Here is a 22,005-nt window from a genome sequence, read left to right as displayed (position 1 = left end):
AAGACGCTGAAACCTCTGATCAAACCCTGAGAGAACAATTCATTAATGGACTAGTTGATAGAAATCAAAGGTGTCAACTAAAGATCATCTCTTCTCAACATGCCCAGGCCTCCTTTCTTGAGTTTAAGGAAATTGCCATTGACATATTAGGGGACCGATCGCCTACTGGACCGCAGAAAGAGCCTGAATCCGAGGAAATGGAGGACTCTGCTCTAGCTTGCCATCCAACGCAGTCAACATCACCTACTCCTGCGGCTACGGAAGTTTCTGGCTTAGCAGGACAGATCCCTAATCTGGCGGACACCCAGCATAAAATACTCGATCGGTTGACCCAGTTGGAAGTGACTGTCTCCGCTATGAGGAAGAAACCTCCAGAGAACTCTGTATGGTCAGCTACCCCTCGTGACTCTCCGGCCAAACAGCACCCAAGAGAAGCGAAGTCGTTAAGCACCTGGAGTCAGAAGAAACCCCGCCAGCGGTGCAGCTACTGCCATAAATATGGGCATGAAGAGGATGGATGTCGTCAGTTAAACGACAAACCCTTGGAGCTAAGGGACGACCTCCAAGGGAAGAACCTGTAAGTCCCCGAGATGCTAACTGGATGCCCAGGTTCGTGGGGACTCGCCCCATGGTTCATCTAACCATCAACGGAGTTACCCTACCGGCCTTAATTGATACCGGCTCTCAAGTGACCACCCTCCGGAGTGCTGCCTTCGAGAAATGCCGAGGAGGAGCATCCTTAGTCCAGCCTCCCAAGGCTTACTTGAACATTATTGCTACGAACGGAAAACCCGTACCCATCCGTGGCTACTGGGAGCCCACGCTAACCATTGGAGACACTGAGTTAACTAGGCAGGGCGTAGTGGTGACACGAGTGCCCGAAAACGGTAACTTCTCCCTGGTACTGGGTACCAATGTCCTCCGCCACTGCTACCCTGAAGTGCTGAAGGCTCTCCACGACTCCCTGCCAACAGTGCCCAACGGTTCCCGGAAGGTAATTCAGGAGACTATGCAGGTTCTAGCGGCGCAACAGAAGTTTGCTGGCCCTAATGGTGAAATCTGCAGAGCCCGGATCAAGGATCCCCAACCTGTCCGCCTTCAACCTGGGACTGAGACGTTAGTATGGTGTCGAGCCTGCATGGGCGTCCAAGGTCAAGACTACCAGGCGATAGTAGAACCTCTACCAGCTGATGAAGACCTGCCCATTCTAGCCGCCCGGAGCCTAGTCACTGTATCCCGAGGACAAGTACCCATTCGACTACTAAATGTGGGAGACTCCCCAGTGGATCTGAGAAAGTACCAGGCCGTAGCCACTCTCTTCAGCGTCCATCCTGAAAACTTGGTGGAAACCTCTCTGTCTGCCTCCCAACAGTTGGAACTGAAGCAAAGTGCTGAAGGTGAGCCTGCCGAGCAATCCTGGTGGCTTGAGCTGAATATTGGAGACGACGATTTTACTCCTGCAGACCAAGTACAAGGTGTCCTGGATGTCGTTATGAAGCACCACCAGGCCTTCAGCAAACACCCACTGGATTTTGGGCAGACTACCCTGATCCAACATACCATCCCTACTGGCTCTCATCCTCCTATCAAGGAACGATACCGGCCCATACCTCCAGCCCGCTACCAAGAGGTGAAAAAGCTGGTACAAGAGATGAAGACAGCCAACGTTATCCGGGAGAGTCACAGCCCATGGGCTGCCCCGCTGGTCCTTGTGAAAAAGAAGGATGGAACCCTTCGATTCTGTGTTGACTATAGGAAGATCAACAATATCACCCACAAGGATGCCTATCCTCTGCCTCGAATCGAGGAATCCCTCGCAGCCCTAGGGTCAGCTGCCTACTTCTCTACCCTGGACCTGACCAGTGGCTACTGGCAAGTGGCCATGGCGCCGGAAGACAGAGAGAAGACGGCTTTCACCACCCCAATGGGCCTGTTCGAGTTCAACAACATGCCGTTCGGACTATGCAACGCCCCAGGCACATTTCAACGGCTGATGGAGAGATGTTTGGGTCATCGAAACTTCGAGACCGTCCTGCTATACTTGGACGACATCATCATCTACTCCAAGACTTATGAAGACCACCTCCACCATCTGGCTGAAGTCTTCCAAATCCTGACCCAACATGGGTTGAAGGTCAAGCCATCCAAGTGCCACCTGCTACAACCTAGCGTCAAGTACCTGGGACATGTGGTGAGCGCTCATGGAATTGAGCCGGATCCAGAGAAGATTGCAGCTGTCCACGACTGGCCTACCCCATCAACCATACGGGACATCAAAAGCTTCCTGGGATTTGCCAGTTATTACAGGCGTTTCATCCCGAAGTTTGCCCAGCTGGCGGCTCCCCTGCAAGAACTTCTAAGGGGCCTGCCAAAAGAGAGCCAACGTTCCCGAGTATCCATTGAGTGGACAGCCGAACGAGAAGCTGCCTTCCAGATGCTCAAGCAACGGTTGACTGAGCCTCCGGTGTTGGGATATCCAGACTACAGTCTGCCTTTCACCCTATACACTGATGCCAGCAAGCAAGGCCTAGGGGCTGTACTATCCCAGCTCCAAAACGGAACTGAAAGGGTCATAGCCTACGCCAGCCGTTCCCTCCGAGAACCGGAGCAAAACGACCAGAACTACAGTTCCTTCAAGTTGGAGTTTCTGGCGTTAGTCTGGGCTGTGACCGAAAAGTTCAAGGACTACCTGGCTGCATCCTTCTTCACTGTCTTCACAGACAATAACCCCTTGGCGCATCTGAACACCGCTCGTCTTGGAGCACTGGAACAACGGTGGGCCTCCAGACTTGCCAACTTCAACTTTACCATCAAGTACCGGGCTGGTAAGACCAATGACAACGCCGACGCTCTGTCCCGTCTCCCTGACCAGTGGGAGGGACCCTCCACGGATGCTCAGTGGGAAGATGTCGAGATGCCAGCGTTCTATGCCCGGTTTGTGCGTCAAGATGCCCAGAGAGTTTACTCCTTACCGTCAGAGGCAGCGCCAGCTACTCCTCAAGAAGAGTCAGAGCCCCCTGCGGAAAAGGACCTCTGGATAAGTCTTCAGGCTGATAGCCGCGCCATAGGAGAAGTAATGGACTATCTCTCTAGTGGGCGAGTGCCTGAAAGAATCCGCCGCAGAAGAGCTGATGGAGAACTGTCTCAATTGTGGCGCCAGAGAAAGACTCTGAACATGCACCAGGGTCTGCTACAGAGAAGAACTCTGGACCCTATCACTTATGACCGGCTGTACCAGATTGTGATTCCCAGGAGGGACGCCAAGATAGTACTGGATATGTACCATGACCAGTCCGGACACTTTGGCGCTCAGAAGACTGAAGCCACCCTCCGAAGGCGCTTCTACTGGGTCAACATGAAGCCCGACATCGAAGCCTGGTGTCGGGAATGCCCAGCTTGCGCCATCGCTCGGGGAGAGCGACACAATCAAAGGGCACCTCTACATCCCATTGTGAGCCAACGGCCCTTAGAGATCCTGGCATTGGATCATGTGAAGTTGGAGCCCAGCAGATCTGGTCACAGTTATGCTCTCACGATCATCGACCACTATACCAAATTTGTGGTTGCAGTACCTGTCAGAGATCTGTCTGCAAGGACCACCGCAGCGGCCCTGTGGAAGAGCTTCATCCTCCCCTATGGCTGTCCGGACCAGATCCTTACGGACCAAGGAACAGGATTTGAGTCCCAAGTCTTCCAGGAGCTGTGCACTCTATATGGCTGCAAAAAGCTGAGGACCACAGCCTACCATCCCCAAGGCAACGGGCTTTGTGAAAAGATGAATCAGACTCTAATCAATATGCTGAGGACTCTGACCCCTGCAAAAAGGGCTGACTGGCCAAAACTGTTGCCCGAATTAGTGTACCTGTACAACAATACCACTCATTGCTCCACAGGATACACCCCGTATTATCTGATGTTCGGGAGGCACGGCCATCTCCCTGCGGATATGACCTGGGACATGGAGTCCCCTGATTCCCAGTCTTTACTCCCCCAGACTGACTGGGTTCACGAACACCAGAGGCGCCTGGCGGATGCCAGAGAAGTTGTGGATCTGCGGTTGGAAGAGGCCCGGGAGAAACAAAAAAGGGACTTCGATCGTAATGCCTGTGCTGAGCCTTTTGCCCCAGGAGATCGAGTGTGGCTGCGCAACAACCATCCTACCAGTAAGCTAGATGGGCGTTGGGAGCGTGAGCCATACCTAGTTAGGGACAGTCTCTCCCCTGAAGTCTACGAGATTTCAAGAGGAGACCGTCCACCACTCCGGGTACATAGGAACCGGCTGAAGAGATGTCTTCGTCCTTTTGCCCCTATGTCCACACCTCTCACCTCGACCCCCAACTTACAGACCTCCTTGTGTTCAACTACCCCCAGTTTCTTAGAACTTGTGACTGTGCCTCAACTCTGTTTTGTTGTTTCCACTCCAGTAAGAGGTACCCCAGAGAGACCATCATCCCCACCGCAGTCTCCAATACTGCTGCCTGTGGAGGATGATCCGGCTCCAGTGTCTGCAACCCCTGAAGCATCAGAGGCAGCTGAGACTCTGACTCCAGCGCCTGACTCAGAGGAGGACGATGAGGAGGTTGTTATCTTCTCCAGGCCGGAACTTCGGAGGTCTCAAAGGGAGACAAAAGGTAAAGCTCCTGCGTACCTGCAGGAGTACCAACTGGTGTCACACAGAAGGAGGAGGCAGGTACGCTTTTCTGACACCGAAGTACTTACCACCGAAGAAGATACTGAGTAACCCCTGATGGGCTGTAGCCCACTTCAGGTACTGTGAATACTGTGTACATATGTAAATATTATTTCCGCTAACCCTATAGAGCCAGAGACTTTCCTGGGACTCTCACCCCTGTTTATTGATTTCAGTCAAGAGACATACCTTGAACTGCCCACTGTCATGTGCTATGATAGCACCCCTACAAAGGACTCTGTCCCTCTACACATAGAGGAGACCCTTTGCATCTTTATTGCACTTTTCCCACTTCAAGGGCTGTACCCAGAAGATGGACTTTGCTATTAAAGACCTTCTGAGAGACTTTTGCCAACCTCAAGGAAAAGTTGCTACTTTATTTATTTTTATATTGCACTTAATGCCTTCCTTTTAGGTACGGACATTCTACATGCACTTTTATGCCTTTCCTTTTCAGGTAAAGAGACATTCTATGCTGCTACCCTGAGTAGCCTAACTATCTGTAACGTTTGTAATGTTATAAGACGTGTACCCATTGGGCTCCTAAGCCAATGTGAGTTTACAACATGTTTGCACACTGTCAATATATGTCAGTAGTTTGCACTAACCTTTTATAGGCTTTTCAGATTGTAGTGTGGCTGTGTCGGACCGTCTAATCTGTAAACCTATCTTATGCCTCAAACCAAAGCTTTGCAAGTGGGGGTAGTCCGTAAACTGCAGGTCCTTAGGGGACCGGGGGTGTTAAAGATATAGCACCTGGATGCCACTCACACAAGGGTAAGAATGTCAGTCGGCAGGTACTTGTACATTGTACAATGTTTTATTGTGTCACATATGCCAATATAATGCATATATACACTATATATTTGTCGCCAGGGAAGAAGTGTTTATATAACAAATATACAGGCCCTGGTGCAAGGAGTGGATTACAGTACATGACACCACACCTTTCCTACTGTACAGTTTGGTTTAATGGCGTCAGCAACCAACTGTCACAAATGTCCTTGTCTTAGTCCGACACCAACCCAGGTGCCTGTCTCCAGGACCATGGGCGGTTTGTCCCTACAGATCATGTAGCCTGCACTTCCTAGAAGTGCCCCTATCCACCTCTGCGCCCCCAAACCATCTGTAGTCGAGCCGAGGGCGGCTCTTTCAATTGCCCCGGGGGTATGCAACACCCTCGCCGATGCAAGGCAGAGCTGTGTTTGCAAATACGTCCCACCATGTAGCTTGCAGCCTGTGTAGGGTCTGATTAGCCTCACAGCATGTCACTACATAACACTAGATAACACAGATGAACTCTGCAGTGGTAGATCCTGCCTGGCAAGGCAGGAGTTAATTCTTTGATGTGATGTAAGATGTGTCATCCAATCACATGTATTATCCTAATGTATTGTAAGCTGGGATGTAATTGGAGGAGTAACCACCACATGACCAAGAGCTGAGAAAAAGTGACGGTTGGAGATTTCCAACAGTCAGTTCAGCCAGAGAAGTGAGTCTGACAGGATTCAGTCAGAAAGACTAGCCAGTCAGACCAAGCAGTGAGACTGTAAAGTGTAGTGAGAAAGACAGAGAGAGAAAAGGGGTATCATCCTACCTTCCAGGGTGATACCTGAAGCAACCCAGGATAAAGCTGAAGCATCCTACTAGGACACAGCTACCTCCCAGCCTGCCCTCTGCATCCAGGCTGATGATCCCTCCTGTAGATCCCTCCAACTTGCATCTCAGCACTCCACCATTTTGTTAAGGCACGTTGCTGCGGTTCCTATCGGTTCCAATAAAGAACTTTAAGTTGTTTTTGTTCAACGTCTGCCTCCGTCTGGTCCCTGCTACTCCGGCTGTCACCATCACGGGCACCCTGTCCACCACACAGAGACTCATACTCTAGACACCAAAGGGTTGCCCCAGGGAGATCCGCTATAGCAGCCTCTCCCTCATCATTTCTTGCCAACACCACCCTGCTGGAGACCTGCCAGGCTGTAGGACAGCCCTCCGGTTCCCCATACCAAGCACCGTGACACAAGCGTGCTTAGGCCGCAACCGCCAGCCCCTCAGGTACTGCGGGCCCAGGCTGTCTCCAGGCCCCAAGAAAAGGCTAGGCCCCGGTGGGGGATGTTGCAGATGGTTACCAGTAGAGATGAGCGAACATACTCGTCTGAGCTTGATGCTCATTCGAGCATTAGCATACTCGCAACTGCTTGGTGCTCGGACGAGTATTTCGCCCGCTCGAGAAAATGGCATCTCGCGGCATGTAGATTTTTGGTGGACAGAAACAGAGCCAATCACAAGCCAGGAGACTCTGCAGTACACCCAGCATCACGTGGTACACTTACATGTTGATAGCAGTGGTTGGCTGGCCTGACCAGGTGACCCTGGGATAGACCAGCCCCTGACCGCGCTGCTCGGTTCATTCTCTGCCTGGATGCCGTTAGGGAGAGAGCTGCTGCTGGTCAGGGATAGCGTTAGGGTGCTAGTAGATTACTGTTAGGCAGGAGTGATTCTCCAAGAACCCTACTGTTAGGCAGGAGTGATTCTCCAAGAAGCCAAAAGTCCTTGTTAGGGCTACATTAGGGTTTTTCAAAAGTTAAAGTGACACACTCAGTCACAGCACAAAATCCTTTTGTGTGCTGTCAGTGTAGGTTAGAAACTAGCCATAGCAATCATCTTCTGTGGTTGCTGTCTGATTTCTTCTGCACGTTTTGTTCTATTAAAAAAAAAACACAAAAAAATAAATAAAAAAACACAAAAAAATAAAAAATAAAAACACAAAAAAACAAAACACAAAAAAACCGACAAAAATTAAAAAAAAATTGTATTCTTTTATTTTTCTGTTTTGTCTATATAATAGACTTTAATTTTGAAAATGCATCCAATTACTGCAGGGGACAGAGGCTGTGGTCCTGGGCGGGGTGAGACACCGCGTCTGCTGATGAAGGAGAGCAGAGCTACACTCCCTAGCTTCATGTCTCAAGTTACTGGGACTCGTGGCCAGAACAGTGCAAACAGGTGATGTCGTGGATTGCGGATAACGCTTCTAGCCATTTGTCCACCAGTCAGTCTTCCACGCAGTCCACCCATGTTACCCAAGTGAGCACTCCTCCAGCTCCTCAACCTCCTTCCCCCCCAGTCTGCCCCCTCCCAGGAAAATTTGCCATTTGAGGCGGCATACTCTGAGGAACTGTTTTCTGGACCCTTCCCAGAGTCACAAACCACTTGTCAGGTTGCTGCTGAGCTCTTTCCCGATGCCCAGGTTTTCCACCGGTCGCAGTCTTTGGGTCATGATGACTTTCTTGACGTAGTGGAAGAAGTGTGTAAAGAGGTGTCGGACGATGAGGAGACACGGTTGTCCGACAGTGGTGAAGTTGTTGTCAGGGCAGGAAGTCTGAGGGGAGAACAGACTGAGGGATCGGAGGATGATGAGGTGACAGACCCAAGCTGGGTTGATAGGCCGGGTGAACACAGTGCTTGTGAGACGGAGGCAAGTCCTATACGAGAACAGAAGAGGCATTGGTGGGGCCAGATGGAGAGGCAGGGCCAGAGTTGGTGCATCAGCGCCAAATGTTTCACGTAGTGAAGCTCCCGTGTCGAGGGCTAGATTTTCTGAAGTCTGGAGGTTCTTTAAAGAAACACCGGATGACCGACGGACTGTGGTGTGCAACCTGTGCCACACCAGGATCAGCTGGGGTTCCACCACTACTAGCTCAACCACCATTAGTATGCGCAGGAATATGGATGCTAAACACCCCACTCAATGGCACCAAGGCCGTTCACCTCCGGCCGGGTCCACCACTGCTCTTTCCCCTGTGTCATTTGCTGCCTCTGCTAGTCAGCCCCCGGCCCAGGACCCCGGCACAAACACCTCCCGGGTGAAAACCACACCTTCGCCTCCACGATCCTCCACAGCGTCCACCAATGTCTCCATGCGCAGCGTCCAGCTCTCTACACCCCAGACGCTGGAGCGCAAGAGGAAATACAGTTGCACCCACCCACACGCTCAAGCCCTCAACGTCCACATCTCCAAATAACTCAGCCTGGAGATGCTGCCCTATAGGCTGGTAGAGACCGAGGCCTTTCGCAACCTCATGGCGGTGGCCGCCCCTCGGTATTCGGTCCCCAGCCGCCACTACTCTTCCCGATGTGCCGTCCCAGCCCTGCACCAGCACGTGTCAGACAACATCATCCGTGCCCTGACCAACGCCGTTTCTGACATGGTCCACCTAACCAGGGACACATAGATGAGTGCTGTTGGGCAGGGCCACCATGTGTCACTGACGGCACATTGGGTGAACTTGGTGGAGGCTGGGACTGAGTCTGACCCTGGGGCCGCTCATATACTGCCGACGCCGAGGATTGCCTACCTCGGCCCAGGTCTCTCAGGCCTACTATGCCTCTTCCTCCCACCCCTCCTCCACCTCCTCCTCCGAATTACCATACGTGGGCATGGCGCCATCAGTCGGTAGCTCTAGGCACAGCAGAAGTGCCGTCGCTAAGCGACAGCAGGCGGTGCCTAGGCGATAAAAGGCACACCGCCCAAGAGCTATTACAGGGCATCACGGCGCAGACTGATCTGTGGCTGGCACCGCTGAACCTGAAGCCAGGCATGATTGTGTGTGACAATGGCCGTAACCTGGTGGCGGCTCTGCAACTCAGCAGACTGACACATGTGCCATACCTGGTCCATGTGTTAAATCTCATAGTTCAACGTTTCCTCAAGAAAGAACCCAATCTGTCTGATTTGCTCACGAAGGTGCGCCGCATCTGTGCGCATTTCAGAAAGTCCAGCACAGATGCTGCCACTCTCAGGGCAGCGCAACGCCGCCTCCAACTGCCCACTCACCGACTTTTGTGCGACGTGCCCGTGGAATTCAACATTAACCATGTTATCTAGAGTTTACCAGCAGCGCAGAGCGATTGTAGACTGCCAGATGTCAACTTCCACCAGAACTGGTAGTCAGGTCAGTCAGCTTCCTCAAGTCTACAATGAGGAGTGGACATGGATGTCTGATATATGTCAGGGGCTGAGTAACTTTGAGGAGTCAACACAGATGGTCAGTGGCGATGCCGCCATCATCAGCCTCACCATCCTGCTGCTTGGCCTGTTGAAAAACTCTCTGGTCAGCATGAAGTTGGAAGCTTTGCGCTCGTCACAAGAGACGGGGGAAGAAGATACCCTTGTTGATAGCCAAAGCACCCTCCGGTCTGTTTCTCAGCGCATATCGGAGGAGGTAGAGAAGGATGAGGAGGAAGAGGAGGAGAATGTTGGTGAGACAGAAGAGGGGAGCATTGCTCAGTCTTTAACTGTTCAGCGTGTATGGGCAGAAGAAGAGGAGTTGGAGGAGGAGGAAATGGAGAGTCAGGCCAGTGAGGGGAGTGAATTCTTGCGCGTTGGGACTCTGGCGCATATGGCAGATTTCATGCTAGGCCGCCTATCCCGTGACCCTAGCATTCAAAGAATTTATTCCAGCACCGATTACTGGGTATTCACTCTCCTGGACCCACGGTACAAGCAAAATCTTTCCACTCTCATCCCTGTAGAGGAAAGGAGTGTGAGAATGCATGAATACCAGCAGGCCTTGGTGCACAAGCTAAAACAGTATTTCCCTTCTGACAGCACTAGCGGCAGAGGGCGTACTTCTGCGGGACAAGTAGCGAGGGAGAGTAGGCAAGCATGCAGCTTGTCCAGCACTGGCAGGGGTACGCTTTACAAGGCCTTTGCCAGTTTTATGTCACCCCAGCAAGACACTGCCACTTGTCCCCAGTCTCGACAGAGTAGGGCTGATCTTTACAGAAAGATGGTGAGGGAGTACGTAGCTGACCATACCATCGTCCTAAATGATCACACAGCTCCCTACAACTACTGGGTTTCAAAGCTGGACATGTGGCCTGAAATGGCGCTGTACGCCTTGGAGGTTCTTGCCTGCCCTGCCGCTAGCGTGTTGTCAGAGCGGGTTTTCAGTGCAGCTGGTGGCATCAACACCGATAAGCGCACACGCCTGTCGAGTGACAGCGCTGACAGGCTGACGCTTATCAAGATGAATAAAGCCTGGATTTCTCATGATTTTTATTCTCCACCAGGTGAAAGCAGCTCAACCTAAATAAAGTATGCACTCCACCTCCTCATTCTCCTTCTCCTCCTCTTTGTACACTAAAGCAGAGGAAGCGGCCTATTTTTTGCCAGGGCCAACTGGCTCAAGCTATAGTACTCTATGTATTTAATTTTTCTGGAGGGCCACCTACCCGGTCCTCTGTTTTATATTCAATATAGTTTATTTAAGAAGTAATAAAGTTCACATACCAAGATACAAAAGATCAGAACTATCAAGTATAACAGATCAATATCAGTATTGGTCACGCAGGACCTAAACAGAGTAATTCAGCAGGAAGTGTCCGTCCGGTAAGGTGACTACATCACCAAGGTTTGTGAACAGAGTCAGCTTGACGCATTAGAGTTCCAGGAAGATACATTCAATGCATGAGCAAAAATATGAGTATGTGAACTATTACATAGTTGAAAAGAAAAGAACAAGGTAAAAACATTGAATTTATGCAAACGAATACAACCAAATAGGCGACCTTATGGGCGCCCTATTACATTCTTTAGTGAGCAGGAACCGTATGAAGGTTCGGTTTTGAATTAAACAAAAGTGGAAGAAAAACAAGGGGGAGTGAGAAGAAGTAAGACTGAGAGGGAGGGGGAAAATAGGAGGAGGAAGAAAACATCACGGGAAAAGGGGGGACACGTTATGACGGATCGGTAAATAGCTGGGCATACACTGGAGTGTCCTTAAAGGAAACCTACCACTTGAAGTGGCAGGTTTCCGATGGCAATACCGGGCACCAGCTCAGGGTGAGCTGGTGCCGGAGCTTATTTTAGTTAGTGTTTTAAACCGCGGTATCGCGGTTTAAAACACTTTTTAAACTTTATAGCCGGCGCAGGCAGGTACGCGCTCGGCGCTTACCGTGCACGCGGCTACATAGGAAGTGAATGAGAGCCGCGTGCATGGTAAGCGCCAAGCGCGTACCTCCCTGCGTCCGCTATAAAGTTTAAAAAGTGTTTTAAACCGCGTTACCGCGGTTTAAAACACTAACTAAAATAAGCTCCGGCACCAGCTCACCCTGAGCTGGTGCCCAATAATGCCATCGGAAACCTGCCACTTCAAGTGGTAGGTTTCCTTTAAATAGAAACCAAGGCTGCCGAATGCGTGTGAATTTTTCCATAGACTGGTTCATCTCTTCACTGAGTTCCTCCATGTGGCATATATTTGAGAGCTCATGAATCCAGTCTATGAAAGGAGGAGTATTAGTAGATCTCCAATGCCGAGGTATAACCGCTCGGGCAGTTGTAAGAAAGAAACGTAATAGGTCCTTTTTCTGCGTTCCTATTGTGCCTGGGAGGATAGAGAGGAGACCTATTTTGGCTGAGGGGGAAACAGAGCGGCCAGAGACCGACCTATATGTTGAGAATACTCTTTCCTAAAAGGGTTTAAGGCCTGCGCAGTCCCACCATATATGTAGCATCATCCCACCCGGCTCGCCGCATCTCCAGCAAGGGTCAGGGACGGTGGGGTGGAATGTGTGTAAAATTGCTGGAACCCGGTACCATCTGGTTACTATTTTAATTTTTTTTTCCTGAGCAGCGCATGCCGATGGGAGTTTATGAGCAAAGATGTATATTTTCTGTTTGTCCTGTTGAGTAAATGCAGTACCTAAATCCCGTTGCCATTTGTCTATGTAACTAGGATCTCCAGGATGTAGTTCCTCCTGTAGGATGACATAGATTTGCGAGATTACATGCATCGGTGGAGAGGGGGAGCTACATAGTTTCTCAAACGCAGTAAGAGGAGAAGAGGATGCTACCTGGTCCACCTGGGCGTGTATGACTGCAGCTGTGAGTATTCTAACCATGAAATACGGGTATTGGGATGTTGTGCGCGTAGGTCAGCAAACGAAGGGAGGGCCCCATTGGTTAAAATAGTGTGAAAGCGTGGGTCCGTGGATGACTGCCAGATTAGGAAGGAGTCCCTGCCGAGTTCTGGGGGGAACTGTGGATTGTAGAACAAAGGGGTGAGTGGACCATAGGGTCGAGAGAGAAGACCCCTGCGGAGCAATCTCTGCCACAGTGTTATTGCCACCCACGGTACCCACGGGAGGACCCTCAACGGTAGTGCTGACGTAAATTGCTCTAGGCCGACCCACTGATTAGTGTCAGAATGGAATTTGCAATCTAGAAATATGGTCCTCTGTTTTAAACAATTTTTGGGAGTGCCACATACAGGTACTCTATGTATTTAATTTTTCTGGAGGGCCAGCTACCCGCTCTTCTGGTTTGAAAACTTTTTTGGACTGCCACATACAGGCACTCTATCTATTTAATTTTTCTGGTGGGCCACCTACCCGCTCCTCTGTTTTGAAAACTTTTTTGGACTGCCACATACAGGCACTATCCAAATTTAATTGTCTCCATAGCAGCCTCCACACGTCGTCTGTATAGCTGCCTCCACACGTTGTCTCCATTGCTATCTCCACACGTCATCTCCATAGCTGCCTCCAAAAGTCGTCCACATAGCTGCCTCCATACATCGTCCCCTTAGCAAACGAGCTGTGTCAGGCAGAATTTTGGGTTGTTTTAACTGCCTACACATCAAACTTGTTAACTTTTTGCCACCCTGCTGTGTTATCCACAAAATATACTGCCAAACTTTTATCATTGACCGATATTATTTCAGTGCTTTTTGCGCATCTGTTTACGTTCCCCTCCCCCGCCATAAACAGGCCAATTACTTCTAAGAACAGTACTACACTTGATCTTATACAAAAGGTTCTTAGAAGTGCTGTTTGGAGCCCCCGTATGCTTTGAAAATTATAATTTTTGCAGTAACGCTTCTGCCCCCCAGGCCCATTTTGGGTGGGGAGGAGCCAAGAGACAGGGGCTTGGACAGGCGAAAGCTCGCCTGGCAGCGGATCGCCAACTCCATCCCAAGATCCAACTAACATAGTTTTAACTGCAGCACCTTTAATCTACTACTACCTTACTGCCTCCATACATCGTCCCCTTAGCAAACAAGCTGTGTCGGGCAGAATTTTCAGGTGTTTCACCAGATACATAATGGCAGGGGCTTGGACAGGCGAAAGCTCGCCTGGCAGCGGACCGCCAGCTCCATCCCAAGATCCAACTAACATCGTTTGAACTGCAGCAACCTTCAACCCACAACCTATAACCTTTTACCTCTAAAATCTATCTTTTTACTCCTCTTTTCTCACCTCCTTACGTTCACCTCGGGTGCCATAACCGTCCCCATTGCCTCCACACATCGTCTCCATAGCAGCCTCCAGATGCCGTCTCTACAGCTTCCTCCACACGCCGTCTCCATAGCTGCCTCCACACGTTATCTCCATAGCAGCCTCCAGACGTCGTCTCCATAGCTTCCTCCAAAAGTTGTCTCCATAGCAAACGAGCCGTGTCATGCTCATTTTTTGGGTGTTTCACCAGATACGTTATGGAACTTGGTCACTCTGACGCCGCCATGCTGTGTTATCGACAAAACATACCGTCACATAGAGAATCATTTCAGCGCTTCTTGCTTACCTCCTTTGGTTCCTCTCTGCCGCCATAACCAGGCCAAATACTGTTAAGTACAGTGCTACACGTTATCCTCGCCAAAAGGAATTTTTAAAATTGGTTTGAAGCCTGAGTCCATTTGGGGTATGTCCCCATGCCACTCTCTAGCCTGCCGCTGCCTCCGCATGCCTTCCCCTATAGTGTAAGGGTCAATTATTGGGTGTTTTAGATGCTATCTTGCCTCACTCTGTCACTCTGTCATCACCATGCTGTTGCCTTATAATGGTGCGATTAGGCAGCCTCAGAGGCATCCGTGCATGCTACCCCTGCTGTTTCCTGTCCATTTCCTTGGTGTTTCCATCATTTTCTGAGGTTTCCAGGTGTTTGGCCAAGCTTCCCTGTGCAGAGCATTGGTCCCCTTGAAAAATGCTCGAGTCTCTCATTGACTTCAATGGGGTTTGTTATTTGAAACAAGCATTCGAGCATCGGAAAAAGTTTAACTCGAGCACTCAAGCATTTATTGCTCGCTCATCTCTAGGTACCAGTGATCTGTAGACAGACATGCAGAGAGAATGCACATGGCTTTTTACCTGCATGTCTATTAGGGTGCGTTCACATGTTGCCGTAACGCATAAGAACAGTTTATTACATTTCTGTTAACATGGTGTTTACAAAATGCATGCATAAACACAATGTTAATAGCTATGTAATCAGGCAAATTTCCTCTTCTCAACTATTCTGATGTGTTTGAAAACGTATGCATTACTGCCACGTGTGAACGCGCCATTATATATATGCCGATGAAGTCATCGGTGGATCCCCCGTAATCAGTGTCCATAGCACTGTGACAGAAAACCAATTATATCAGCCCCCGTCACAGTACAGTCATGACCATAAGTTTTGATAATGATACAAATGTTAATTTTTACAAAGTCTACTGCATCAGGTTTTATAATGGCAATTTGCATATACTACAGAATGTTATAAAGAGTGATCAGCTTAACAGCAATTAATTGCAAAGTCAATATTTTCCTAGAAAATGAACTTTTTTCCCCAAAACACATTTCAACTTCATTGCAGGCCTGCCGTAAAAGGAGCAGCTAACATCGTTTCAGTGATTGCTCCAGTAACACAGGTGTGGGTGTTGATGAGGACAGGGCTGGAGATGAATCTGTCATGATTAAGTAAGAATCACACCACTGGACACTTTAAAAGGAGGCTGGTGCTTGTCATCATTGTTTCTCTTCTGTTAACCATGGTTATCTCTACAGAAACACGTGAAGTCATCATTAAACTAAACAAAACTGGCCTAACATGGTAGAGTATCGCAGCTAGAAAGATTGCACCTCAGTCAACAATCTATCGCATCATCAAGGAATTCAAGAAAAGAGAGGTTCCAGTGTTGCCAAAAAGGCTCCAGGGTGCCCAAGAAGGACCAGCAAGCGCCAGGACCGTCTCTTAAATGTGTTTCAGCTTTGGGATCGGGCTACCAGCAGTGCAGAGCATGGCAGCAGGCAGGTGTGAGTGCATCTGTACACACTGTGAGGCGGAGACTCTTGGAGCAAGGCCTGGTGTCAAGGAGGGCAGCAAAGAAGCCACTTCTCTCCAGGAAAAACATCAGGGACAGACTGATATTCTGCAAAAGGTACAGGGAGTGGACAGCTGAGGACTGGGGTAAAGTCATTTTCTCTGATGAATTCCTTTTCCGATTGTTTGGAACAACTGCAGAACAGCTTGTTCGGAGAAGACAAGGTGAGCGATACCACCAGTCTTGTCTCATGCCAACTGTAAAGCATCCTGCAACCATTCATGTGTGGGGTTGCTTCGCAGTCAAGGGAATCGGCTCTCTCACAGTCTTGCCTAAAAACACACCCATCAATAAAGAATGGTACCAGAATGTCCTCCAAGAGCAACTTCTCCCAAGCGTCCAAGAGCAGTTTGGTGATCAACAATGCCTTTTCCAGCATGATGGAGCACCTTGCCATAAAGCAAAGGTGATAACTAAATGGCTCAGGGAACAAAACATAGAGATTTTGGGTCCATGGCCTGGAAACTCCCCAGATCTTAATCCCATTGAGAAATTGTGACCAATCATCAAGAGACAGGTGGACAAACAAAAACCAACAAATTGTGACAAATGCAAGCATTGATTGTACAAGAATGGACTGCTATCAGTCAGGATTTGGTCCAGAAGTTGATTGAGAGCTGCCAGGGAGAATTGCAGAGGTCCTGAAGAAGAAGGGTCAACACTACAAATATTGACTTGCTGCATTAACTCATTCTAGCTGTCAATAAAAGGTTTTGTTACTCATAATATGATTGCACTTGTATTTCTGTATGTGTTAAAAACATCTGACAAACACACATAAAAACCAGAGGGCAACAGATGAAGTGAAAATATAATATTCATGTCATTCTCAAAACGTATGGCCATGACTGTACAGGATCAGGCTGTCAGTGTGACAGCCCAATCCTGCCCATGACACCAGACAGGGATGTTTCTAGGGTATTTGGTTACAATGTTACATACAAGCCTCAGCTACTGCAGAACCTCCTCACGCATGCAAATAGCGCAGGAATAAGACCTGCCATCTTTGCATCCCACACAGTCACTTACTATGGACATTGGCAAGGTGAGTACCACTCACCCCACCGATGTCAGATGGGCTGCAAACAATGGGACCAAACCTGTTGTTTATGGAAAATGCAAAATGCACCTGTGTTGAAGTGCATGTGGCCTAATGCTGCACACATATAAACACATGCAATGCTTATACTGCGCACATATAAACACATGCAATGCATATACTGCCCACACATAAACACATGCAATGCATATACTGCCCACATAAATACATGCAATGCATATACTGCACACACAAACATACAGTACAATACATATGACCCACTACCAGTTACTTCTATACACTTACAGCCTGTGGTGGAGATAGAAATCTTCTAAATAATCTAAATTTCTGTGCAGTATTGCTGCAGCCCCTCCCCCATCCTCACACAGTCGGCTGCTGCAGGAGAGGGTGAGGCACAGCTTCAGCAGTGCAAGGCTCAATCCCAGCAGTTGTTGATCATGTGACCAAAGCATCATTGGTATGTACACAATTAATGGGCTCCGGTCACATGACCATCCATCTGGGCCGTCAACAGCAGTAATGTAGTGTCTGCAGCACGGCCAGGACTAAGGGAGGTACAAGAGAAGCCCCAATTGTATTTATACGCATGGGGCTTTTTTAAAGGAGTAAATTTGTCTCTACATGCATCTATGATGCATAGAAATTGCATGAATCTCCCCATCCCTGCCAGTTACTGGCATTCTCTGATCCGCATGTCGTGACTGAGAGCGGGCAGGGAGCAGGGTGGGCAGAATGATGACGTGAACGTCTGGAATGTTACATATACTATGGTTTTCCATCAGAAAACCGTTGTAGACTATAGCAAAAAAGTTTCCGCTCATACTCACTAAGAGGCCAGAGCCTCTTAGGCCCCTTCCACACTTGGCAGAAAGTGCTACCTGGATCTCCCAGCCCAAACGCTGCAAACCGGAACTGAACTCAGCATGTCAGTTCAGTTCCGGTTTGCAAAGTTCGGGCCGGACGATCCAGGCAGCACTCGCTGCGAGTGTGATGCGAGTTCAGCGCATCACACTCCCAAGTGTGGTGGGGGCCTTAGTGGATATGGGCACAGAGCCACTGGTAGAGTGCTTTTACTGTACATGTTTTCATTTGGACAACATTTCTGTGGTCAAAAATTGGCCTTACAGTTAGGGCCGGAAATATTTGGACAATTTTCGCGAGTTGGGCTCTGCATGCCACCACATCTGAAATGAAACCTCCACAACAGAATTCAAGTGCAGATTGTAACGTTTAATTTGAAGGGTTGAACAAAAATATCTGATAGAAAATCTAGGAATTGTACACATTCCTTTACGAACACTCCACATTTTAGGAGCTCAAAAGTAATTGGACAAATAAACATAACCCAAACAAAATATTTTTATTTTCAATATTTTTTTGCGAATCCTTTGGAGGCAATCACTGCCTTAAGTCTGGAACCCATGGACATCACCAAACGCTGGGTTTCCTCCTTCTTAATGCTTTGCCAGGCCTTTACAGCCGCAGCCTTCAGGTCTTGCTTGTTTGTGGGTCTTTCCGTCTTAAGTCTGGATTTGAGCAAGTGAAATGCATGCTCAATTGGGTTAAGATCTGGTGATTGACTTGGCCATTGCAGAATGTTCCACTTTTTTGCACTCATGAACTCCTGGGTAGCTTTGGCTGTATGCTTGGGGTCATTGTCCATCTGTACTATGAAGCGCCGTCCGATCAACTTTGCAGCATTTGGCTGAATCTGGGCTGAAAGTATATCCCAGTACACTTCAGAATTCATCCGGCTACTCTTGTCTGCTGTTATGTCATCAATAAACACAAGTGACCCAGTGCCATTGAAAGCCATGCATGCCCATGCCATCACGTTGCCTCCACCATGTTTTACAGAGGATGTGGTGTGCCTTGGATCATGTGCCGTTCCCTTTCTTCCCCAAACTTTTTTCTTCCCATCATTCTGGTACAGGTTGATCTTTGTCTCATCTGTCCATAGAATACTTTTCCAGAACTGAGCTGGCTTCTTGAGGTGTTTTTCGTCAAATTTAACTCTGGCCTGACTATTTTTGGAATTGATGAATGGTTTGCATCTCGATGTGAACCCTTTGTATTTACTTTCATGGAGTCTTCTCTTTACTGTTGACTTAGAGACAGATACACCTACTATACCGAGAGTGTTCTGGACTTCAGTTGATGTTGTGAACGGGTTCTTCTTCACCAAAGAAACAAAGAAAGTATGCAGCGATCATCCACCACTGTTGTCATCCGTGGACACCCAGGCCTTTTTGAGTTCCCAAGCTCACCAGTCAATTCCTTTTTTCTCAGAATGTACCCGACTGTTAATTTTGCTACTCCAAGTATGTCTGCTATCTCTCTGATGGATTTTTTCTTTTTTTTTCAGCCTCAGGATGTTCTGCTTCACCTCAAATATTTCTGGCCCTAACTGAGACAATGGGGCACATTTACTAAGAACTGTGCAAATGTTCAGTTTGCCTTTGTATAGTGCAGAGTGCTCCAGATTCAGGTTTTCTGGCACACTCTGCACTGCTCTGACAGAGTGCACCACTTTTTTTTGGTGCACCTTCAACATAGGGCGAACTGACCTGACCTGATCTGACATCATTTAGGGCGCTGTTCCACGTTGCGTTTTGGCTGCATTTGCAAAGGCAGACCAAACCGGCGGCTCATTCCCGAACACAGGCGTTTCCATAGAAACACTGAAGCGATGGGGCCGAGTGCGGTTTGGTTTGCGTTTCAAGCGCAGCCAAAACACAACGTGGGACAGCGCCCTCAAAGCAAAAATCTGTATCTCTCCCATAGACTTCAATGTAAAAAAAGACATGCAAAAAATCACAAGGACGCACGAGAAAAGTAACATGATCATAATTTTAATTTCTGCACTGAGCAACAATTTTCACACTGAAAAAAACACACTGGGGGAATTCATTATGGCTCCTGTCCTTCGAAATGACAGATTTATGCCAAAAAAACTGTCTAAAATGCTGTATAAATAAGAAGATATTCAGAATAAGGGTGGTGACACAAATGGCGTTTTTAGTTCAGATAGTAAAAAAACGCATGCGTTTATAGGGTCTAAAAGTTATAGGGGCAGATTTATCAAGTGCCTGAAAGTCAGAATATTTCTAGTTGCCCATGGCAACCAATCACAGCTCCCCTTTAAAATACTCATAAGCACTGGTAAAATGAAAGCTGAGCTGTGATTGGTTGCCATGGGCAACTGGAAATATTCTGACTTTCAGAATAAATCTGCCCCATAGGGTCTAAAAAAAATAGAAAAATAGTAAAAATTCAAATCACCCCCCTTTCCCTAGAACTGATATACCGTATATACTCGTGTATAAGCCGAGTTTTTCAGCACAAAAAATGTGCTGAAAAACCTCACCTTGGCTTATACAGGAGTCAAGTAAAAATAAAAAACGTAATACTCACCTTCTGGTGTCCGGATCGTTGGCGCGGGTCCCGATCCTCGGCGCGGTACCAGGCGGCGGCTCCTCTTCTTTCTTCTGTGGCCGGCAGATCGCGACCATGCGATCTGCTGGCGAGCGCACAATAAGATGCAGCTGTGTCGCGACTGATGACGTCATCAGCCGCAACACTGTGGTATCATAGTGCGTGCTCGCCGGCAGATCGCATGGACGTGATCTGCCGGCTACAGAAGAAAGAAAAGAGAAGAGGAGCCGCCGCCACCTGGTACCGCGCGCTGAAGATCGGGACCCGCGCGCTCAAGATCGGGACCCGTGCCATCGATCCGGACACCATAGGGTGAGTACTAAGTTTTTTATTTTTTTATACGCTTGGCAGGGGGCAGGCTGCATACTTTATGGGGGCAGGCTGCATACTTTATGGGGGCAGGCTGCATACTTTATGGGGGCAGGCTGCATACTCTATGGGGGCAGGCTGCATACTTTATGGGGGCAGGCTGTATACCACATGGGGGCTGGCTGTATACCACATGGGGACTGGCTGTATACAACATGGGGGCTGGCTGTATACTACATGGGGGCTGGCTAGCTGTATACTACACCCTCTGCTTATACTCGAGTCAATAGGTTTTCCCAGTTTTTGGTGGTAAAATGAGGGGTCTCGGCTTATACTCGGGTCGGCTTATACTCGAGTATATACGGTAAAAATAAACAGTAAAAACCACAAACATGTTAACCCCTTAAACACGCAGCCATTTTGTAGCTTTTTTGGATTCTGACTTGCGTCGCTTTATATGGTTATAACTTTTGAACACTGTTACTTATCAAAGTGATTCTGAGATTGTTTTTTCCCCACATGTTGTACTTCATTTTAGTGGTAAATTTTGGCTGATAAGTTTTGCGTTTATTTACAAAAAAAAGGGAAAAATTATGAATTTTTTGAAAAATTTGCCATTTTTGAAATTCGAAATCATTAAGTTTTCAGGCAGATTTACCACCTAAATAAATTGCTGAATAACATTTCCCATTTGTCTACTTTACATTTTCATAATTTTTTAAATGTCTGGATAATTTATTTTGATGTCACGCGGCTTACAAATCAGATATCGTTTTTCCAGATTTTCAGAATTGACTATTTTGGGGATAATTACTGTTTTGAATGAAATTTTACATATTTAGCATCAAAACCCCCTATATAACCAACCCGTTTTCAAATCTGCAACCCTCAAGCTATCAGAAACAGCTTTTACAAAGATTGTTAACTCCTTGAGATCTTCATAGTAATTGAATCAAAATGGAGTTGAAATTTAGAATGGTCAAATTGTGCCAAATTGTTACACATTCATTTAGCCCTAAAATTTACACATTTCCAAAAGATAAAATCCACCAATTTGTTCTATAATTTCTCCCGAGTGCAGAGACCCCCAACATGTGGACATTACTTGTTTTATAGGCGCACAACGAGGTGCAGAAGGAAAGGAGCGCCCTGCAGCTGCCAGGATTTTGGCCCCTTTTTGTAGGCTATAAAATTTTAGCTTTTTCGTTATTGGGGTCATATGACGGCATTTTATTTTGCGGGATGAGATGCTTTTTCCAGTGTTACCATTTTGGGTTTGGCATCCCCTATTGTTGAAAATTTAGGAACTTTTTTTTTAAAGGGGAAGGGGTGGAAAAGCATCAATTCTTTACTGGATTTTTTAC

Source organism: Engystomops pustulosus, chromosome 5, assembly GCF_040894005.1.
Source record: "Engystomops pustulosus chromosome 5, aEngPut4.maternal, whole genome shotgun sequence".
Taxonomy (NCBI): Eukaryota; Metazoa; Chordata; class Amphibia; order Anura; family Leptodactylidae; genus Engystomops; species Engystomops pustulosus.
This window is presented reverse-complemented; position numbering follows the sequence as displayed.